An 8,759-nucleotide genomic window follows, 5' to 3' on the forward strand; every position below is an offset into this window, starting at 1 on the left:
CGCCTCCGCCCTCGGCCCGGCCGCAGCCCCAGCCTCGGCGCCGCTCGGGCATTCTCGTGCCAGGCCCGGGTCGCGGGGACCCCCGCTCCCTTTCCTCACCTAAAATGCTCGCTGCGCCGCGCCCCTCCCTCCCTGGAGCCGGATCCAGCCGGCCGTCCCCTCACCAGACCTGGCTGGCGGGCGGTCCTTCCCACCCCCGGTTTGGGTTCCTGCGCCCCCAGCCCTAGCTCCCCTCTTTTGTATCACCTCTTCTTCCCCCTCCCCCCATTCAACCCAACTTCAGCCCCGCGCTGCGCCCCCCTTCCCTGGCCCGGCTCGATTGGCCGTTTCCTGAGCTGTCAGACTCCAGTCGGGCGCGCTTATTGGGCGATTCTCTGGCCGGGCGACCGTGCCAAAAGAGGGCGCGCCGGGCGGGGGGCTCCGGGGCAGCTCCAGCCGCGGGGAGCCGGAGGCAGAGTCCCTGGAGAGGCCCAAGGGGCCCGAGAGCCAGACCCGGAAATGGACTGGGGAGATGCTGAGACTGAGGACCTCTGAGGCGCTGGAAGGCAGCGACGCGAAAGATGGAGATCCAGTGGGTGAGGCCGGTGGAGCCAGGGCGGGGCGGACAGGACCGCTTTGGAGGCTAGTTACCGAGAAGAAGCCCTTACGGACCGCGCTGGGGACACCTGGCGTTTATAAGGAGCTCTTTGTCTGTTCGTACTTTTTAAAATATGGTTTGGTTTCCCCCTTAGTAAGGCTGGGTGTGTGGTTATTCCTAGTTTATAGATGCGGAAACTGAGGCCGGCTGCAAGGGTGTAACCAGCTTGCCGTGGGTCACGCGGGTCTCCTAACTTGCAGCCCAAAGATCTTTCCTCAGCTACAGGCTGCCTCCCCAATCCTACAAGCTGTTAGCAGGAAGGACGTGGGGGGGATCCCCAAAATTCCTGCCAGGGCTAGCAAAAAAGCAGAGTGGAGAGACTTTACTGCCGGACAGAGAACCTCCTTTTGCCCTAAGCTGTTCTGCTGGGGTTCTGGAGAGGTGGGAGCGCCGCCTTCGCTTTCCCCTCTTCATCCTCCAGCTCCCTCCTCAGAGCTTTGACAGAGGCCTGAGAGAGCCGCCTCCCCACCCCACCCCACCCCCTCTGCTGGCCCCCTCTGCTGGTCATCTCTGCAGAGAAGAATTCCAAGAGATCTGAGTAAACTAACCCTTGAGGAATCGTCCAGCCTTTAAGAAACCCATGATTAGCTAAATCATAAAAAGAAACATGAAATCAGTCAACAAAAACTCTAGAGCGCCACCAATGTACAAAGCACTGGGCTAGGTGCTCACTGTCAGAGAGGGAGCAGAGCTGGCCCTGACCACCAGGTCCAGCCAAGTTCGGTGCAGTCAGAACTCCAAGACCATGTCGTGTTCAGAGAGAGGCGGCTGGCTTCCCACTGTGAGGGCCGGAGAGACTCTGGAAGTTTGATCTGGGACAAGAAGGGAAGGATGAACGAGAAGGAAAGATAGACTCACGTTTATTAAGCTGTGTAGTGTTTGTAAATATTTTGTTGTCAGTGTGGAAAGAGGACATTACAGTAAACAATCTACAGATTAATTGGCTTTTTAAAAAATTGGCTTTTATTTGTGTCAAGAATCAGGCAACACCTCATTCTATAAAATAGACTGTTCAGATGGGCTGAGACCGGCTGAGCAGACACAGAGAGAAAAAAGGCTGAAGAAGCACCAACAGAACAAAGAATGCATGGGTTGTTTCAAAGTTACTTTCCTGTAAAGGTTGAAACCGGACTTAGGAGAGCTAAAACCGCCTGTTGGTCGTGTCATCCCCCCTCCTCGCCACCCCCCGCCTCTGATTCTTTGGAAGGTCAGATGATAACTTAGTTTTGGCTTGGAGGTCAGGATCTTTAGCATGAGTAATTCCATTTCAGTCTGGTCTATTGGGCCTAGTACAAGAGCTCAGTCCAAACCAATAGCCTTTTACAGGTTTTATTTAACATCAGATAATCATTTTGAAGAAAGTGTTATTCTCTCCAGTATAACGATGAGAAAACGAAGACTCAGAAAACGAAAATGTTTCCCCACAGCCCAGCATTAGCAGCAGGGTACCCCTTGTTCTCTACTATACAGCTCCTCAGGACAGGCCAAGTGGCTAGAGGTATCAAGGTCACTGATCAAGGGCCCCTCCTCCATCCTCTGATTCCCTGAACTCTCCTGAGGTCATTCCATTTCATTCTATTCATTTTTTTAAAAAATCATCTTATAATAAAAGCCATATATTGATTGATGTAGGGAAATCCTATCACCTAGAAAGAGTCAGCATTAGGGTACTAATTTTTTCTTACACAATAACTAACACTTTTACTTTACAAATAACTGGGCTGGGGATTTAGCTCAGCGGCACAGCGCCTATCTGGCAAGTGCAAGGTCGTATGTTCAATTCCTGGTACCGGAAGAAAAACAAACAAACAAAAAAAATACTTCACAGATAGTTTTAGATTCTGCCTTTTTCTACCTAGCAAAATATTATAGATTGTTTTTCATATCAATAAGCATTCATCTGTAATATCCATTTTATTGTCAGAATCAAATTCTCTTGCATGGGTAGCACATAATTTGTTTAACCAGTCCTCTACTGCTCCACATTCTTCACTGTCATAGCAGTTTATAAAATATTTCCACTCTTTTATGAACAGCACTTTGTAGATAAATCTTTTTTATTTTTTTTTTGGTATCAGGAATCAAACTCAGGACCTTGTGCTTGCCAGGCAGGTGCTGTGCCACTGAGCTACATCCCCAGCCCTTGTAGATAAAGCTTCACATATATTCTTAATTATATCCTTGGGAGAAATTCCTGTGAGTAGAATTGCTAGGTCAAAGGATAAAGCACATTTTTTTCCCCTAAGATATTTCTGAAACATGTATCTTCAGCCCTTGTCTCCTTTCCCAATCCCAAGCTTTTCCTTGCCCACGGATGCCCCTTGGGGCCCACCCGCACTCTAGATTCCATTTATCTGAGACCAAGTTCCCCTGTTTCGAAGCTTGCTCTTCAGCCAGCGGGGTGGCTATCCCCCGTACTCCCGGAGAGCCAGGGTCTTTCCTCTGCCCGTCTTTCCACATCTGTCTATTCTTCCGCATTCTCTCACTATTGCATTTTTCCAGGTGCTCTTGCTCCTTGCTTGGACAATTGCCAACTCCTTGTCCTCAAACCTGTCCTCCAGTTTGTCCTCATCTAGCCACACCCCCACTGGAAAGTGTCCACAGTGTAACAGTTCAGCCTCTCTCTGCCTGCCTGCCTTCACTGCATACCACGTCCACACATCACCCAGCCACCCCGAGCCTCCTTGTATGCCTCAGCAAACATATCCTTTTTCCTCCACAAATTAAACTGCCGGTGCCTGGGTAAAGCACTTTGAGCCCTCCAGCTCCCCTCCCCAGGTTGGTAGGCAGTCTTTCCCCCTCCAGGCCCAGCACACCTTGCTTAAACAGTGTTTCTGTCATAACACATTGTGTTACCTTGACATCTTCACAGAACCGTCTCGAGGTCCCTGGACCCTTGAGGGCACAATTGGTATCTCATGCATTCTATGCCCAGGACTTAGTCTGCTGCCCAGCACAGAGGAGGTGTCTAGTAGTTGTGAAATACACAAATGATGTACATCTGGGTACTAGTGATTGGAATGGAGTCCTAGGTATGTGGGGGGCCAAGGAAGGGATGAGGCGGTGGATAGAGAGGGACAGATGGGTTGGATTCTTCAACACAAAGCAGAGGAGCTTGGGTTTAAAGACAATAAGCAGCCCTTGAGTTTGGGGACAGGAATGTCCAGGCCCGTTGTGCTTCGGAAGGCAAACTGGCAATGATGCGGCCACGTTGATAAAGCAACATGCACTGGGCATGCTGGCCCACACCTGTACACCCGGTCCTCTGAGAGGATGAGGCAGAAGGATCACAGGTTTGAGCCCAGCCCAGGCAACTTCATGACTTAGTAAGATCCTGTCCCAAAAAGAGGGTGAGGGGCTGAGGATGTAGCTCAGTGTAAATGACCTGGGCTCAACTGTCAGTGCCGCTAAATAAATAAAGTAAAATTAAATTAAATTAAAATAGAGCAAGCTCTGAGAGCATAGGAGGCGAGTCAGGAAGCTGCTGCAGAGCAGATGTGGATTGGGGCCCAGAGTGATACAGTGGTGGGAAGGACACCATTGGCTGGAAGAGAACTGTGGAAGGCCGAGGAGGAGACCCAGGGGTCAATCCCTATGTAAAGGAAGAGTCCCCCAAGGTCAGGAGAAAACCTGCAAAAGCCAAGGTCACCAGATGGAAAAGTGTGTGCTCTTAAGACAAACTCTAGGAGGTACACCCCATGGAAAGGGTGCTGGCTTCAGAGGGGTGATGGTAAGAGGACTGTGGGGACCCCTCACTAAGTGAGTGCTTTGGTTTGCCAGTGGTAAGCTCCAGGAACCTCCAGATCCCCCTCTACCCATCCTCCCCTTGTGCCTCAACCTTTCAGGGCTTCATCCTACATTGCCTTAGGCTGCTTCTTCAGGAAATTTTTCTATTTTAGAAATTACAATATCAATACTTTAAAGTTTCAGAAATCCTTGTAGAAAGGAGTATGTACTTATAAACACTTTCATCCGTGCTGCTTAAAATCCCACTAGTAGATTGTCATACTTTGGGATAACAAACATTTGCTAAAAATGAATACAGAAAATCTTGAGACAGGAAGTAGATTAGTGGTTACCTAGGCCTAGAGGGAGAAGAGGAATGGGGTGTGACAGGACACAGGTTCAAAATTTCCTTTAGGGTGATGAGGGTATTCTAAAATTAGATTATGGGGCTGGGGATATAGCTCAGTGGTGCAGTGCCTGCCTGGCAAGTGTGACATCCTGAGTTCCATCCCCAGTACCAAAAAATAATAATAAAATAAAATAAAATTAGATTATGGTGATGATCATGCAAGTATACTAAAGTAGACTAAAATCATTTAATTGCATACTGACGATGGGCACACTTTATGATATATAAGATACCTCCATAAAGTGGCTGAAAAACAAATACTCTTGCCTGGGAGATCGAAGGACTCCACAGGACTGGAGGCCATTAGCAACATTGTGAGTGTGTGTAATCAGCACCTTCCCACTAACGCGCAGCAAGGTTGGGGGCACTTGGGAGCTGGATGTTTGAGCTTTAGGAGTGGAGATGGGTTAGGAAGGAAAGAACCCATGGGAACATAAAGCAGTTCCTAAGACAAATGAAACCAAAGAATGGGAGACCCTGACGAAAAGAAGGTGTGATGCCTTTGAGAAGGAAGCAGGGAGGCAGGGATGAAATCCAGTTAGGAATTGGGGGCCAAAAATTAATTTTTCCTGCTGCACATGTTTGTGCAGGACAACCCTGCCCTGCACTGAATGCTTCAAAAAGAGTTAAGAAACTCAAAGAACCCAAGGCTCTCTCAAGGGTGTGGGGAACCAAGCAACTTTCTACTCCCTGGGGGTCTCATAGGTTGACTCTATAAAACAGACTGGTCATACATGAGCAGGAGAAAAGGCATGAGGGTGCGTTGACATGCAAACTCCCGAGAGGACTATGTGAAGTATGACACTCTGAATGAGCCATATAGTTGAAGTGTAGATACTCCCTTCACAGAGGAAACTGGGCGCTCTCAACAATTTTTGAGGATAGTAAATTATTTTTAGGGGAGTTGAATAGGCTCAAAGAACAGACTGTACCCAAGAACAAAGTTTACTTGGCTGTGTGATGCCAACTCTAGTCTTCCTTCCTGGGAGTTAATTTGCAGAGGGATCCAATATTTAGGTAGACAGCAGAACTCAGAAAAAGCCCCTCAGGAGGAAAAGAGGGGCAAGATGGAAGAGAAAGCTTTCCTTTAGTTCAAAACATTCATCAGCTGGGCATGATGGCACATACCTGTAATACCAGCACGCAGGAGGCTGAGGCAGGAGAAGGATGGCTATGAGTTTGAGGCCAGCCTGCACCACATAGTGAGACCCTGTCTCAAAAAAAAAAAAAAAAAATCATCAGGCAAAGCATCATACTCAGTATCATTTACTGAGCCCCAACTAGGGGGGATAAGATCATCTTTTGTGGGGGACAGTGTACCAGGAATCAAATTCACAACTTCATGCTTGCTGGGCAGGCATTGTGCCCCTAGGCTATATCCCCAGCCCAAGATCATCTTAAGGATAATCTCATTTCCACAATTGGGGAGAAATGGTATTTGCATGGACATTTGCATTTTCAGAACAAGCTCTGTATTTCAGACTAGATGACCTACCTTTCCTACAAAAAAATGAACTACTTAGGATTTTGCCCTGGTCATAGAGTAGCTAGAGCTGTGGATTCCTTGAGGGCTGGTCATGTATCAGAAATGGGGTCCAGTGCCTTTGCACATAGGCACAAGCACTAACAGGCCATCCTCCACTCCAGCCTGGCCCCACCATGGGCTCTGAGGTGGAACCAAAAACAGTGACCTTTTGACGTTTTTTTCCTTCTTTTTTGGTCATACTAGGGGTGGAACCCAGGGCCTTCACACTGAGCTACATCCCTAGCTCTTTTCTACGTTTTTATTTAAGTTGCCCAGTCTGCCCTTGAGCTTGTGATCCTCCTGCCTCAGCCTCCCAGAGTGCTGGAATTATAGGCATTTGTCACCCCACCCAACAGCCCTCTGATTCTTGACCTCCGACCCTCTGGCATGCTTGGCTGTCTGGCATGAAAACCAAGGGTAGTAAATGTGTTATTAACCATGTAGGGGACCAGGCCCTATAGGTTTCCAAACCTCATTCACACCTCTAAGCCTCTGGGCCTCAGGGAACAGAAACCTTTCAAAGAGCTCAGATTGGAGCTGAGGTGGAAATGGCTCATAATAGCTCAATGCTGCACTCTCCCAGGTGCTGACATTTGCATTTTAATGGAGGCGGCAAAAGCCTCCAGCTACAGGAGTGACTAATGCGTTCTTCCAATTGCTCCTGGAGGTGGGCGGAGACCCAGTGCATCCCAGGACCTTTGAATGTTCCTCTAGTCCTCTCCTGAGCGCAAGCACTGTGCCTGATCAGCGCTCGGACTCTCATGCCCACATGCCATGCTTTATCTTTCTTTCTCCTCTTGATTTTGTTTGCTTGTACTCTCTCCTGGATCCTTTTTACCCTAAAAGTCTGGGAACATCCCATGAGTCATTTATTCTTTCTACATGCAAAAAACTGATTACCCATTTAAAGCAGAAAACCATGCTGGGCACATTGGAGTGGGGAGAGCCCAAGAAGGCTGCCAGCAAGATGCCCACCCCCAGTATGGCAGAGGTGAGGAATTCACAGGGAGAGAGCCGGAGAATGAATGTGCAGTGTCAGCAGAGATGAGCCTTGCAGTTTATTCCAAGGGCTTCTTGAACACTCCATAAAGGACACAGTAAATTAATAGGCGAAAAATATTGCTTTAGTTTAGCATGAGCAAGAAAATCTTAGGGGCTGAGGAGAAAAGAAGCCTGAACTGCATAGGAGTTGCATATACAGACTAGATTCAGATTATACTAGTCGTTAAAAAACCACATATTATATGACCCTATTTATATGAAATATCCAAAAGAGGTGACTCTATAGAAACAGAAAGTAGATCAGTAGTTGCCTAGAGGAACAGAACCAGGAGTAATTGCTAATGAGTAAATTGGGGCAGTAAAAACTGTTCTAAGATTATTTATTGTGATGGCTCTACAACTCAGGAAATACACTAAAAACCATTGAATTACCTACTTTAAATGGGTCTACTTTATGTTGTATAGATTATATCTCAATAAAACTTTTTGAGCTGGGCCTGGTGGTGCATGCCTATAATCCCAGCACTGGGGAAGCTGAGGCAGGAGGATTGCTGCGAGTTTGAGGCCAGCCTGGGCTACAAAGTGAGTTCAAGACCAGCCTGAACTACATAGTGAGACCCTGTCTCAAAAAGACCAAAAAAGAAAAACTTTTTGAAAGGAGGGGGAAAGTGAGGTACAAAATTTCTTCAATAGTCCTGCTCCATAATTATAGGAAAGATATTCTAGTTTTAAGTTCCTACCTACTTTCAGGGTTAAAATCTTCAAGAACCCTAACATGGTATGTGTATTCATCTGTTTTCTGTTGTGGTTGTAGAATATCTGAGAGTGGATGATTTATAAAGGAAAAAGGTTTATTTTGGCTCATGGTTTTGAGGGTCCAAAGTTGGGTGGGCCCAGCCTGTGAAGACGTTGTGCTGCTTTAATGCACAGTGGGAGATAGAAGGGTGAGGAGCTACATGAGAAGGAAAGAAGGGGAAATGAACTTCTGAAAGGCATTAATCCATGACCCAGATACCTCCCACTAGGCCCCCACCTTCCAACACTGCTACATTGAGGAATAAAAATTTCATTGCATGAACTTTTGGGAGACACACTCAAACCATAGCAGTGTATATGTATTTCCAGCAGAAAAAAGTACATAATGGTCTGGATGTGGTGGCACACACCTAGAATCTCAGCACTCTGGGAGGCTAAAGCAGGGGGATCACAAGTTCAAACTCAATTTGGGCAATTTAGAGAAACCCTGACTCAAAATAAAAAGAGCTGGCTGTAGCTCAATGCAAAAACCCCAGGTTTAATCTCCAGTACAAAAAAAAAAAGTGGCAAAAAGCTATTACAAATTTATTAATTAGGTAGCTGGGCATAGTGGCGCATGCCTGTAATCCCAGCACTTGGGAGGCTGAGGCAGGAGGATCGTTGTGAGTTCAAGACCAGCCTGGGCTACAAAGTGAGCTCAAGGC

This window comes from Chinchilla lanigera, unplaced genomic scaffold (genome assembly GCF_000276665.1).
Source record: "Chinchilla lanigera isolate Chin_1 unplaced genomic scaffold, ChiLan1.0 scaffold00026, whole genome shotgun sequence".
Lineage (NCBI taxonomy): Eukaryota > Metazoa > Chordata > Mammalia > Rodentia > Chinchillidae > Chinchilla > Chinchilla lanigera.